Genomic DNA, 14600 nt, shown 5'->3' with positions numbered 1-14600 from the left:
AAGAGTTTCTTTAAAATGCCTTAGCACCATAAGAATGGCATATAATTCTGCCTTCTGGACAGAATTATAAGGGCTTTGTTCCACCTTACTCAATTCATCTGACTTATAACCTGCTTTCCCTGATTTATTTGCACCAGTATAGAACGTATGGGCTCCAGTTATTGGAGCATCACATACAATTCTAGGAAGAATCCAAGAAGATCTCTTTATGAGGTTAAAACTACCACTTTTGGGAGAGTTGTTATTAATTTCTCCAAAAAAATCAGCACAAGCTCTTTGCCATGGTTCATTGTCTTCCCATAACTTTTTTATTTCTTCAGTAGTAAAAGGCACTATAATTTCTGCTGGGTCTATACCTGCTAGTTGACGAAGTCTCAGCTTACCTTTTATAATTAATTCAGAGACTTTTTCCACATAAGTTTTTAATTTTTTACTTGGTTTATTAGGTATAAATATCCACTCTAAAATGATATCTTCCCTCTGCATTAGAATCCCTGTAGGAGAAATTCTGGAAGACAATATGACTAGGATGCAGCTAGATTTGGGTTCACCCTATCCACATGTGCCGAACTGGCGGCAGGCAGCCGAGCGGGGGAAGGAGGGGTCCTAAAACCAAACATTGGGCGTCAGATGAAGGCGAAGGCATAAGTCACAAACAATCCCACGCTAGCTTGGAATTATGATTAATATAATGGTTATTTATTTAAAGGGGAAAAAACTTACAGATCACTGTCCCAGACAACAGCCCTCTGCGCAATCGCCAGAAGCGGAGCAGGAAGTAAGAGAGAGCGAGGAGGGAAGTAGCCGCTTTTTTAAAGGGAGAGAGACCACGCCCCAATGGGCTGGTATCTCAGGGGCTATTGGCTGAAGGAGCGGAATGACCTCCCGCAACATGGGTCCTAGCATAATTGTTGTCAGATATGCTTCATTCAGCAACTGATGGGAGCAGATGAAGAGACCCACAGCCAAATACTAGGTGTAGCTCAGGGAATCCTGCAAAAGAGAGCAAGTGGAAAGATTATAGGAGCCAGAGGGGTCAAGGATATGACAAGAAAATGACCCACAGAATCAACTAACCAGCATTCATTGGAAGATCACAAAGACTAAATCGACAACTAGTGAGCCTGCATTGGTCTGTCCTCCCTCCTCTGTACCGTGTAGCTTTGTGTTTTTGTGGGACTCCTAATATAGGAATTAGGGACTGTCTCTGACTATTTTGCCTGCTTTTGGGATCCTTCCTCCTACTGGGTTGCCTCATCAAGCCTTCATCTGAGGCTTATCATGTGCTTAATCATATTGCATTTTGATATGCCGCGTTTGGTTGATGTCCCTAGGAGGCCTGCCCTTTTCTACAGGAGGAAGAGTGGATCTGGGGTAGAAGGGAAGTGTAGGAGAGAGACTGGAAGGAGAGGAAGGAGGGGAAACTGACATATGAGAGGAGAATAAAAGAAGAAAAAAAATGATCCTCCTCCTTCAAATAGTTATATAACTGGAAAAGCAGAAGGGATCAAAAGAAACCTCACGGATTATTCTCTTGTCCCAAACAATACAAAACCAACAAGCAACCAAAATGTTCTCAAGCCCATTTACTAGTCAATGACTCCCTACTTAGACATACAACCTCCACCTGAAACATGGACATTGTTGAGGCTGGAATGAGAAGGGATCCTAAAATGCTCTTTACCAGCTTGGTCAGTCTGGGTCTCAGAGTCACACAGCATTTTAACTGGAAAAGTCTGAATTTATGCCATTGAAATTGTCCTTCACTTTTCAGACATAATAGAAATAACATTTGAAAAGATAAGGATATTGAAAAGACATACTTCTGGCTCTTTTTAGAGCCCTGTATTTAATTTGGAGGATTAGCCATTTATGTTTGAATGTTTGTTTTCTGGGAAATTCCTGCTGGAGTTTAATCACTATTTTAAGTTGTTAAGAGGGTGGAAACTTAATCCAATTAAGGTGTTTAGGTGCTGGGAAATAGGGAGGTGATAAAGTCATTAAAGCTGGGAAGGGGAGTGTCAGGTGAGTGTGCATGAGATCAATGCACATTCCTAGCCCCTTACCAGGTGATTCCCTGCACCTTTTAGGGACTTTGCCAGCAAGATGACATCGCCAGGTGTGGCCCCTTGGACCACTAAAGCAGCTGTGCAAAAGAAACATCTTTTCCTTTAGAGACTCTGGGATACTGTTTATTAACAAGAAACCACTGACTTAAAGTGTTACTGTTGCCAATCAAGTGCATTTTGTTTTTCTCCTTTCTAACATTAATCCCTTCCCTCTTTTTTTAATCTTTCTTTCCTTTATCAGGTACGATGAGTACTCCCCATCCATATGACATGTGAGGTGTCACAGCTATCCTGTCACTTGCTCTGTACACCTGGCTGGCCTCAGACTCAGAGAGCTACCTGGCTCTGCTTTCCTGGTGATGGGATTAAAGACATGCACACCTTTAATCCCAGCACTCATGAGGAAGAAACCTGCAAATCTCTCTGAGTTTGAGGCCAGCATGATCTACAGAGTGAGACCATGATGTGGATCGGGGATGGAAGGAGGGACTCACTGCAAAGGCCATGAAGTAGTTCAGGGATGGAGGAGGGACCACTGCAAAGGCCACATCATGGACAACTCACCACAATGGAAACTGGTGAGTTCTATTGTTCATTTTCTAAAGACAGAAAGAAAAAAGGGAATGGAGTTGGAGAGATGGGGAGGTAGGGAGGATCTGAGAGAAGATGGAGAGGGAAAACCATGATTAAAATAGATTATATGAAATTGTTTTCAATTATAAAAATGCATCATTTTGAGTACATATTTTCAACAAGCTTTTCAAAGAATCCTTTCAATTGAAACATTTTAGAAGCCAGGCAGTGATGGTGCTCATCTGATGCCATAAGTCACAAAACAATCCACACCAGTTCAGAAGTATGAATAATAAAATAGTTATTTATTTAAGGGGAAAACATACAGATCACTGTCCTAGACAACAGTCCCCTGTGCAAAAAGGAAAAGAGTCTAGCAGCCGGAAGCAAACCAGGCTGGAAGAGGACCAGGCAGGCAACTTTATTGCTGCTTTTACAGTATAAGAGACCACGCCCAAGTGGGCTGGTATCTAAAGGCTATTGCCTGAAGGAACAGAAGGTGCTCCCACAGCACACACCTTTAATCCAAGCACTTGGGAGGCAGAGCAGATGGATCTCTGTAAGTTTGAGGTCAGCCTGGTCTACAGAATGAGTTTCAGAACAGTCAGAGCTGTTACACAGAGAAACCCTATCTTGAAAACCCAAAATAAATAGATAAAGGCAGGCAGGCAGGCAGACAGACAGACAGACAAAAGACATTTTAGTGTAGAGGTTTAGCTCAATGGCATAACGCCTGCCTATTGTAGGTGAATCCCTGTATTCAGTCCTGGATTTAATCCTTATCACTAAAGGAAAAAGGAGAAAGAAAGAAAGAAAGAAAGAAAGAAAGAAAGAAAGAAAGAAAGAAAGAAGAAAGAAAGAAAGAAAGAAGAAAGACAGAGGGAGAGAGAAAGAGAAAAAAGAGAAAAAGGCAAACGTTGCTAGAAAAATATTTATTTGTGTAAAAATCTACAATCTAAATAGCATTTCACAACTATAAACAGTGTTTACCTCTTGACTCCTATAAGAAAGACCTTTAAGTTGTCTTCTAGAAAAAGGCAAAATAAAGACATGCTTAAACAGTAACCCTAAATGCAATGGAAACATCCCCAAATTGTTCAGCACATACACACACCAACTACCTAGCCAGCACTTTTTCTGATATAGCAGAGGCTGCAAATTCAGGCCAAACAGGAGCCACAGAGATAACACAAAGAAGCAGCACGGCAGAAACTGCACACTGGGAGAGTAGAGAGTACATGGCCCTTCCCAGTTAAACTGCCACCACTGGGTACTGCAAATTGATGCCACTCAAAGCCACCAGCTCCAAAAGACCTGGAGTTTCTGATGTTTAAACACATCCAGACATTTGGACTCAGGTAATATTTTCTGACTCTTTCTGGAATAAGGCTTCCATTTATTTTTTAATACCATCAAATAAACAATCTCCATAGACAAGTCCATGACCTGGAGTCTACAGTACATGCTTTCTGAATGCATTCAGCGGAAGAGACAGGGACTTTCTACTAATTGCTTACCTCTTTAATTGTAGCATTTATCTCAAAATTACAGAAAGGATGGCCACTTGTTGGAAAGTGCATTTCTAAGCACACTGGTATAAAAGTTGATATGTCTGTGCACTGGCTGGTCCAAGGAGAAATGAGCCTGAAGGAACTGGGGTAAAGGCAGCACAACTTTTACAGTAAGTGTCCAGACTCAAGAGCAATAAAATAATCCAGATGCAGAAACTTGAGGACTTTGTTGCCCCAATTCATCCAGCCTGGCTGCAAATTCTGATCAAACTGTTTCAAACACTGCCTGCCTGGCTTGCTGTAGTCTTTCAGTACTTCTGTACAAAACGAAAAAATGGAAGCCTTTTTTTTTTCCTTTTTTTGGAAAAAGTCAGTTTACTTTTTAAAAGCAGAGAAGAATAGAAGAGGCAGATATTCAGCTTTTAAGATGGATAGCAAATTAGAGTTGAGCTTGCCACCGTAGGCTCTGCCATCCCTGTCAGAAATGCGAAGGAAGGAGCCGGGCGGTGGTGGCGCACGCCTTTAATCCCAGCACTTGGGAGGCAGAGGCAGGCGGATCTCTATGAGTTCGAGACCAGCCTGGTCTACAAGAGCTAGTTCCAGGACAGGCTCCAAAACCACAGAGAAACCCTGTCTCGAAAAACCAAAAAAAAAAAAAAAAAAAGAAATGCGAAGGAAGAAGCACCTGCAGGATTGGGAGCAGCACCACTGTGATCGCACTAGTTCTGATTCACTGCTCAGCATATACAGACAAGAAAGGAGGCATTCGCATCCACACACGACTTTCCAGTTTTCAAGTAATGCTCACACCTTTCCTGAGAACTAATTTACTTTATTGTTTAATAAATATAATCCATGAATTCAAAAAACTGTAGAAACAATATAAAAACGGCCTGCTTGAAAATGAAGATGAGAGGTGCTGAGGAGTTCCATCTGGATGGGCGTCCCTGTTTAGGTGCTGAGGAATTCCATCTGGACGGGTCAGTGTGTGCTATCCAGGGGCGGACTGTACCTGAAGAGAGTACAAACCTCCCTCCCCCAGCTCCTGCTGCAGGGCCATTTTTCTTACACACGACCCAGAACCACCCCCAAAGGCTTCCCTGCAGTCTGCTAGGTCCTTTGCTCAAGAACAATTTTCCAGCTCCTACACTAAGGCTACCCACGCAGAGTGGTGAGTGTCTGCCTACCCCTCAAGGCCCCCCGCAAGGGAGAGCTGACACCTTCAGCTTGGGCTGCAGGTTCTCCTGTGCTCTACTGGATCCCGCTCTGCCTGCCACGTTCTTCCTTTTGTCCCCGGCTCATTGGGCTACCAGGCGTCCCTGTTTAGGTGCTGAGGAGTTATATCTGGATGGGTGAGTGTGTGCTATCCAGGGGTGGACTATCCCGGAAGACAGCACAAACCCCTCTCTCCCAGCTCCTGCTGCAGGGCTTTCTTTTCTACACACAACGCCAACCCCAAGCCTGCCTTGTCTGCAATGTCCTTTGCTCAGAGACAGTTTCCTGCTCCTACACCTAGGCTACCCACCCAGAGTAGTGATTGCCTGCCTACAGGACAGGCCTCAAGGACCCCCGAAAGGGAGTGTGGGCACCTTCAGCTTGCAATGCAGGGTCTCCTGTGTTCTATCCAAACCCACCCTGCCCCCAACATTCGCCCTTTAGTCTGCTGGTCATTGGTCTACAAGGCGTCCATATTTCAGTGCTGAGGAGTTCCATATGGAAGGGAATGGTGTACTGAAGAGATACACCCAGAGAGTCAGTCACAGCAAAGAATGGACCAAGACACCAGGCCTCTCCTGGCTCCATTTGAAGGAAAAATGGGCAAGCGCCAATGCAAGAATTCCTCCAACAACCTGAAAGGCAAAATGACATCACCAGAATCCACAAATCCCGAAATAAGAATTGTACACCCTACTCCAGAAGAATTCGACTCAAAAGTGAATTATATGAAAATAATAGAGGACCTTAAACAGGAGGTGAAAAACTGCCATAAACAATTAGAGATTACAAACAAAAAGGTAGAGGAAATGAATAAATCTCTCAAAGATACCCAAGAAAACCAAGAGAAACAAGAAAAAGCAATCTAACAGGTAAGGAAAACAGTTCAAGACTTGAAGAATGAAATGGAAGTAATGAAGAAAACATAAACCAAGGGTAGGATGGAGATGGAAAATCTGGGTAAACGAACAGGAACTACAGAGACAAGTTCTACGAACAGATTGCAAGAGATAGAAAAATGAATCTCAGACACTGAAGATACAATAGAGAAAATAAATTCACTGATAAAAGAAAACAGCAAACCAACAAATTCTCATCACAGAACATTCAGGAAATCTGGGACACAATAAAAAGACCAAACCCAAGAATAATAGGGATAGAAGAAGGAGAAGTACAGCTCAATGGTCCAGAAAATATATTTAATAAAATTATGGAAGAAAACTTTCCCAACCTTAAGAAAGATATTCCTTTGAAGGTCCAAGACAGATACAGAACACCGAATAGACTGGATCAAAAAAAAAATCTCCTCACCATATAATAATCAAAACACAAAACATACAGAATAAAGAAAAATATTAGGAGCTGCAAAGGAAAAAGGTCAAGTTACTTATAAAGGCAAACCTATCAGACTTACACCTGACTTCTCTATGGAAACCATGAAAGCCAGAAGGTCCTGGATAGATGTACTGCAGAAAATCAGAGACCATGGGTGTAAACCCAGACTACTATACCCAGCCAAGCTTTCATTCACTATAAATGGAGAAAACAAAATTATCCAGGATAAAAACAAATTTAAACAATATGTAGCCACAAATCCAGGCTTACAGAAAGTAATTGGAAAATCACAACCCAAGGAGGCCAACAGTGCCCACAATAACTCAGAAAGCTAATGACCCTTCACCAGCACAACTCGAAGAAGGGAAAGACACAAACTCTACTACCAAAAAAAAAGAAAGAAAAAAAGAAAAAATGACAGGAGTTAACAACTACTGGTCATTAATATCACTTAATATCAATGGACACAACTCACCTATAAAGAGGCACAGGCTAAGAGATTGGATACGAAAACAGGATCCAACATTTTGCTGTTTACAAGAAATACACCTCAACCACAAAGACTGACATCTACTCAGGGTAAAGGTCTGGGAAAAGGTTTATCAAGCAAATGGACCTAAGAAACAAACAGGTGTGGACATACTAATTTCTAACAAAGTTGACTTCAAACTAAAATCAATCAGAAGAGATGGAGAGGGACATTTTTTACTCATAACAGGAACAATTTATCAGGATGAAGTCTCAATCATGAATATCTATGCCCCTAATATAAAAGCACCCACTTATGTAAAAGAAACATTACTAAAACTCAAGGCAGTCATCAAACCACACACACTAATAGTAGGAGATTTCAACACTCCTCTCTCACCAATGGACAGGTCAATCAGACAGAAACCTAACAGAGAAATAAGAGGATTAAGGGAGGTAATGAATCAAATGGACTTAACAGACATCTATAGAACATTCCACCCAAATAGAAAAGAATATACCTTCTTCTCTGTAGCTCATGGAACCTTCTCAAAAACTGACCACATACTAGATAAAAAAGCAAAATTGACAGTTACAAAAAAATATTAGTAACCACCTGTGTCTTATCAGATCACCATGGATTAGAGTTAGAATTCAACAATAATGTAATGCTACCCCCAGAAAGCATATGAACTCATGGAAACTGGACAGTCAACTCCTGAACCACACCTAGATCAAGGAAGAAATAAGAAAGAAATTAAAGTCTTCCTTGAATTCAATGAAAACAAAGATTAAACATACTCAAACCTATGGGACACTATGAAAGCAGTGCTAAGAGGAAAGTTCATAGCACTAAAAGAAAACGGATAAAGCACACATTGTAGACTTAACAACCCACCTGAAAGCTCTAGAAGAAAAAGAAGCAGACTCACCTAGGAGGAGTAGAAGCCTGGAAATAATCAAACTGAGGGCTGAAATCAACAAAATAGAAACACAGACAACAATACAAAGAATCAATAAAACAAAAAGCTTGTTCTTGGAGAAATTCAACAAGATTGATAAACCCCTATCCAAACTAATCAAACGGTGGAGAGAGAATACGCAAATTAATAAGATCAGAAACGAAAAAGGAGACATAACCACAGACTCAGAGGAAATTCAGAGAATCATTAGATTTTACTACAAAAGCCTGTATGCAACAAAATTAAAATGTAAAAGAAATGGACACTTTTTAAGATAAGTACCATATACCAAAGTTAAACCAGGACCAGGTAAGCAATCTAAATAGACCTGTTAGGCGCGAAGAATTAGAAGCTGTTATTAAAAACCTCCCTACCAAAAAAAGCCCAGGTAAACACGGCTTCAATGCAGAATTCGACCAGAACTTCCAAGAAGAGTTAATACCTATACTCCTTAATGTATTTCACAGTATAGAAACAGAGAAGTCCTTGCCAAATTCCTTTTATGAAGCTGCAGTTACTCTGATACCAAAACCACACAAAGATACAAACAAGAGCCTGGCGATGGTGGCGCACGCCTTTAATCCCAGCACTCAGGAGGCAGAGGCAGGCGGATCTCTGTGAGTTCGAAACCAGCGTGGTCTACAGAGCTAGTTCCAGGACAGGCTCCAAAGCCACAGAGAAACCCTGTCTTGAAAAAAACAAACAAACAAACAAAAAAAGATACAAACAAGAAAGAGAACTACAGGCCAATCTCACTCATGAACATCAATGTGAAAATCATCAATAAAATACTGGAAAACCGAATCCAAGAACACATTAGGAAAATTATCCATTATGATCAAGTAGACTTCATCCCAGAGATGCAGAGCTGGTTCAACATAAGAAAATATATCAATGTAATCCATCATATAAATAAACTGAAAGAAAAAAAACCATATGATCATTTCATTAGATGCTGAAAAAGCATTTGACAAAATTCAACATCCTTTTATGATAAAAGGCTTACAGAGATTAGGGATACAAGGGTTGTACCTAAGTATAATAAAAGCTATTTATACCAAGCCAACAACTAACATCAAATTAAATGATAAGAAACTCAAAGACATCCCACTAAAATCAGGCACACGACAAGGCTGTCCACTCTCTCCATACCTCTTGAATATAGTGCTTGAAATTCTAGTGATAGCAATAAGACAACATAAGGGGATCAATGAGATTCAAATTGGAAAGGAAGAAGTTAAACTTTCATTATTTGCAGACGATATGATAGTGTACATAAGCGACCACAAAAACTCCAGCAAAGAACTCCTCCAGCTGATAAACACCTTTAGTAGCGTGGCAGGATACAAGATCAATTCCAAAAAATCAGTTGCCTTCCTATACACAAAGGACAAGGAAGCAGAGAGGGAAATCACAGTGGCATCACCCTTCACAATAGCCACAAAAAGCATAAAATATCTTGGGGTAACTCTAACCAAGGAAGTGAAGGATTTATTTGACAAGAACTTTTGGTCTTTGAAGAAAGAAATTGAGGAGGATACCAGAAAATGGAAGGATCTCCCTTGTTCTTGGATTGGGAGGATCAACATAGTAAAAATGGCAATTCTACCAAAGGCAATTTATAGATTCAATGCAATCCCCATTAAAATCCCATCAAAATTCTTCACAGATCTTGAGAGGACATTAATCAATTTTATATGGAAAAACAAAAAATGCAGGATAGCCAAAACAATCTTATACAATAGAGGAACTTCTGGAGGGATTACCATCCCTGACTTCAAACTCTATTACAGAGCTTCAGTATTGAAAACAGCTTGGTATTGGCATAAAAACAGAGAAGTCAATCAACGGAATCGAGTAGACGACCCTGATTTTAACCCACTAACCTATGAACACCTGATTTTTGATAAATGAGCTAAAAGTAGTCAATAGAAGAAAGAAAGCATCTTCAACAAATGGTGCTGGCAGAACTGGTTGTCAACGTGTAGAAGGATGAAAATAGATCCATATCTATCGCCATGCACAAAACTCAAGTCCAAATGGATTAAAGACCTCAATATCAGTCTGAACACACTGAACCTGATAGAAGAAAAAGTGGGAAGTACTCTACAACATATGGGTACAGGAGATCACTTCCTACCTTTATCCCCAGCAGCACAGACATTAAGGACAACATTGAATAAATGGGACCTCCTGAAACTGAGTAGCTTCTGTAAAGCAAAGGACACTGTCACTAAGACAAAAAGGCAACCCACTGACTGGGAGAAGATCTTCACCAACCCTGCAACAGACAAAGGTCTGATCTCCAAAATATATAAAGAACTCAAGAAACTAGACTTTAAAATGCTAATGAACCCAATTAAAAAATGGGGCACTGAACTGAACAGAGAATTCTCAACAAAAGAAATTCAAATGGCCAAAAGACACTTAAGGTCATGCTCAACCTCGTTAGCGATAAGGGAAATGCAAATTAAAACAACTTTGAGATACCATCTTACACCTGTCAGAATGGCTAAAATCAAAAACACCAATAATAGCCTTTGCTGGAGAGGTTGTGGAGAAAGGGGCACACTGATCCATTGCTGGTGGGAATGAAAACTTATGAAACCACTTTGGAAATCAGTATGGCGATTTCTCAGGAAATTTGTGATCAACCTACCCCAAGATCCAGTAATACCACTCTTGGGAATATACCCAAAAGATGCCATATCATATGACAAAAACATTTGTTCAACTATGTCCATAGCAGCATTGTTTGTAATAGCCAGAAACTGGAAACAACCTAGATGCCCTTCAATGGATGAATGGATGAAGAAAGTGTGGAATATATACATATTAGAGTACTACTCAGCGGTAAAAAACAATGTCTTCTCGAATTTTGCATGCAAATGGATGGAAATAGAAAACACTATCCTGAGTGAGGTATCCCAGACCCAAAAAGAGGAACATGGGATGTACTCACTCATAGTTGGTTTCTAGCCATAAATAAAGAACATTGAGCATATAATTTGTGATCCTAGAGAAGCTAAATAAGAAGGTGAACCCAAAGAAAAACGTATAGTCATCCGCCCAGATAGGGGAAGTAGACAAGATTGCCAGGCAAAAACTGGGTGAGGTGGCATGGGGCTAAGGGGAAATAGGGTGAGAAACGTGAGGAGAGGATGGGGGGAGTTTGGGGGAATGGGATGTTTGGGATATAGGAAGGGTGGATATGGGAGCAGAGAAATATATATCCTAATTAAGGGAGCCATCTTAGGGTTGGCAAGAGATTTGACTCTAGAGGGGTTCGCAGGTGTCCGGAGAGAGGTCCCCAGCTAGTACCTTGGGCAACTGAGGATAGGGAACCTGAAATGAACCTATCCTATACTGATGAATGTCTTGCATATCACCTTAGAACCTTCATCTGGTGATGGATCGAGGTAGAGACAGAGACTCAATTTGGAGCAATGGACTGAGCTCTTAAGGTCCAAATGAGGAGCAGAAGGAGGGAGAACATGAGCGAGGAAGTCAGGACCACGAGGGGTGCACCCACCCACTGTGACAGTGGAACTGATCTATTGGGAGCCCACCAGGGCCAGCTGGACTGGGACTGAATAAGTATGGGATGAAACTGAACTCTCTGAACATGGCGGACAATGAAGGCTGATGAGAAGCCAAGGACAATGGCACTAGGTTTCGATCCTAATACATGAACTGGCTTTGTGGGAGCTTAGCCTGTTTGGATGCTCACCTTCCTGAACCTAGATAGAAGTGGAGGACCTTGGTCTTCCCGCAGGGCAGGGAATTTGGACTGCTCTTCAATATCGAGAGGGAGGGGAAATGGAATGGGGGGAGGGGGAGAGGAGTGGGGAGAGGGGAAAGGGAGTGGGGTAATGGGGCGATGTGTGGGAGGAGGTGGAGGAAAATGGGAAATGGGGAGGAGGCAGAAATTTTAATTAAAAAAGAATAAAATTAATTAATTAATTAATTAAAATAAAAAAGAATACAAGGAAGGAAGTAAAAGAGGAGGGAAAGAAAGGAAAGAGAGAGAGGGGGAGAGAAATAGAGAAAGAAAAAAGAAAACAGAAAGTAAGAAGAAAAGAAAGAAGGAAAGGAAGGAAGAAGTAAACAAAAAGCTACATGGACAGGTTGGGAAGCAGGGATAGTCCAAAAAATTTTTAATTAAAAGCTTTGTCATATACTAAGCTGCTTCTGAAAGAAAACAACAGATAACTGTGTTACTAAAGATGACTCTTCATGTCCCTGGAACAAATAAAAGCCAAAGAAACAAAAATGAACAGTGCACCACACTTTAATGACATATACTGTTCTCAGTCTGTCTTTGACAAAAGGCAGAGGCAACAAATAAAATAGACTGTAGAGACTATAATAATCTAATAAACAAGGTATCATATAGATATGAATAATTTGCATTGGTATGAATTTTAAAGTCAATTTTGTTATATGTATATGTATTTCTGCTCTTGATTAAGGTATTGTGATTGTGCAGTTCATTTAAAAATATAATGTAGCCGGGCGGTGGTGGCGCACGCCTTTAATCCCAGCACTTGGGAGGCAGAGGCTGGCGGATCTCTGTGAGTTCGAGACCAGCCTGGTCTACAAGTGCTAGTTCCAGGACAGGCTCCAAAACCACAGAGAAACCCTGTCTCGAAAAACCAAAATATAGAAATATAGGTTGTTAATGGATAATCATCAATAATAGTCAAGCTTGTAGTCATATTAGTTAGATTTTCTAGATATATAGAGATATATTTCAGCTAGATAGGCATTTTTTATATTTTTCAAAGACTACAGAACATGGCATTTAATGTTTTAATAACTTAGGGCTTGTCATGACAATGAGACAGGTCTGCTCCTGGTAGCACCAAAATCTACTTCAAGAGAAGGATGGACATCGATGAGGCTCCTTTTGGAGTTTGATAGCCATTTGTGCAAGAAACTGTTCATGCCTGGACTATTGCACAGACTGGACACAGAGAACCCACAGAGAGAGGACTGCTGAACTTGCCTAAAGGTGAGATGGTCTTTCGGGGTTCCTGCTTCATGAACGAGTCTGTGAGACATTCTGCAGGACACAAAAGAAAATGACTGAACTGTCTTTAAAATCTCCTGCTTCATGGAAATGTCTGATGGAAACTATGGGCCTGCAGGCTGAAGATGGATGCCCCAATGGTACAAAAGAACTTTGGGTGACTTTCCAGACAGTGAGATGTCTCTGTCATTTCTAGAGTTTTGGACTTCTTGTTTGAGAAGGTAATATTATATCCTTCTGGAGTCTTTGATGGAGTTGCAGAACAGATAGATAGTTATTGTTTCCTTAGTTATAATAAAAGATAAAGTAGATATAAATATTGTAACTGTGAATCTTGCTTGATAACTGTTTTGTTATATGTAATTTTACTATGTTAAATTGAAAGCCTTTCTTTTTTGTTTAAACAGAAAATGTAGAAATTATGTGGGAGGTTCTTCTGTCTATGTGTTTCTTTCATTGGTTAATAAAGAAACTGCCTTGGCCCTTTGATAGGACAGAAAATTAGGTGGGCGGAGAAGACAGAACAGAATGCTGGAAAGAAGGGAAGTGAGGCAGACACCATAGCTCTCCTTTCCTAGATGGATGCAGGTTAAGATCTTTCCAGGTAAGCCACCACCTCATGGTGCTACACAGATTGCTAAATATGGGTTAAAGCAAGATGTAAGAATTAGCCAATAAGAGGGTGAAACTAATGGACCAAACAGTGTTTAAATGAATACAATTTGTGTGTTGTTATTTCAGGTATTAAGCTAGCCATGCAGGAGCTGGACAGGAACGCAGCCCGCCACTCCTCCAACAATCCCATATGAATCTGTCAGGTCCTCTAGCACAAGGTAATGCAGAAATTGATCAATTATCAATTGGAAGCATGTTGCAGCCTCAGAATTTCATAAAAAACATCATGTCAATAGCAAAGGTTTAAAGAAAGAATTTTTTATTAGATGGCAACAAGCTAAAGAGATTATAAAGAGATGCCCTACTTGTTCTTTCTTTAATCAAGCACCATTGCTTGCAAGAAGTAACCCAAAGGGTACTCAGAGGAATGAAATCTGGTGGATGGATGTGTTCCACTTTACAAAATTTTGTAAATTAAAATATGTACACCAACCATAGACATGTATGCAAGTTTTCAATAGGCAACTGTCTTGAGCTCAGAAAAGGCTGATTTGGTAATCACACATTTATTGGAAGTTATGGCCATCATGAGTGTACCTGCACAAATAAAGACAGACAACGGTCTGGCATATGTATCTAAAAACTAAAATGGTTTTTTGCTTATTATAATATAAAGCACATTACTGGTATACCAAATAATCCTACAGGTCAGGCAGTTATAGAAAATTCAAAGCATACTATAAAGGATATGCTGAACAAACATAAAGGGATGGAAAATACTCCCAGAAATAGATTGCATAATGATTTATTAACATTAAAT

This window comes from Chionomys nivalis, chromosome 15 (genome assembly GCF_950005125.1).
Source record: "Chionomys nivalis chromosome 15, mChiNiv1.1, whole genome shotgun sequence".
NCBI lineage: Eukaryota > Metazoa > Chordata > Mammalia > Rodentia > Cricetidae > Chionomys > Chionomys nivalis.
Note: the sequence above shows the minus strand (reverse complement) of the source record.